Source organism: Gavialis gangeticus, unplaced genomic scaffold (genome assembly GCF_001723915.1).
Source record: "Gavialis gangeticus isolate Ggan-Ray unplaced genomic scaffold, GavGan_comp1, whole genome shotgun sequence".
NCBI lineage: Eukaryota > Metazoa > Chordata > Crocodylia > Gavialidae > Gavialis > Gavialis gangeticus.
This window is the reverse complement of record NW_017728992.1, coordinates 168565196-168565399: the sequence shown is the minus strand read 5'-3', so window position 1 is coordinate 168565399 and position 204 is coordinate 168565196.

Sequence of the window (204 nt, the reverse complement as noted above, 5' to 3'; positions counted from 1 at the left end):
GGCCTTGCCTAGCTGCATGTGCCACCCCCCGATTTAAGGGGTTAAGTTATAGGGATGGAAAAGTATAGTGTTAACATTTCCTATAATTTTAGTGCTAGACTAAGTACAGACAGGCAAAAAGCCTGATGCTGAATCAGTTCAGTCTTTGGTGGTTAGTTTAACTGTACAGATTAAATTGAAACAGAAGTGAACAGACATTTACCT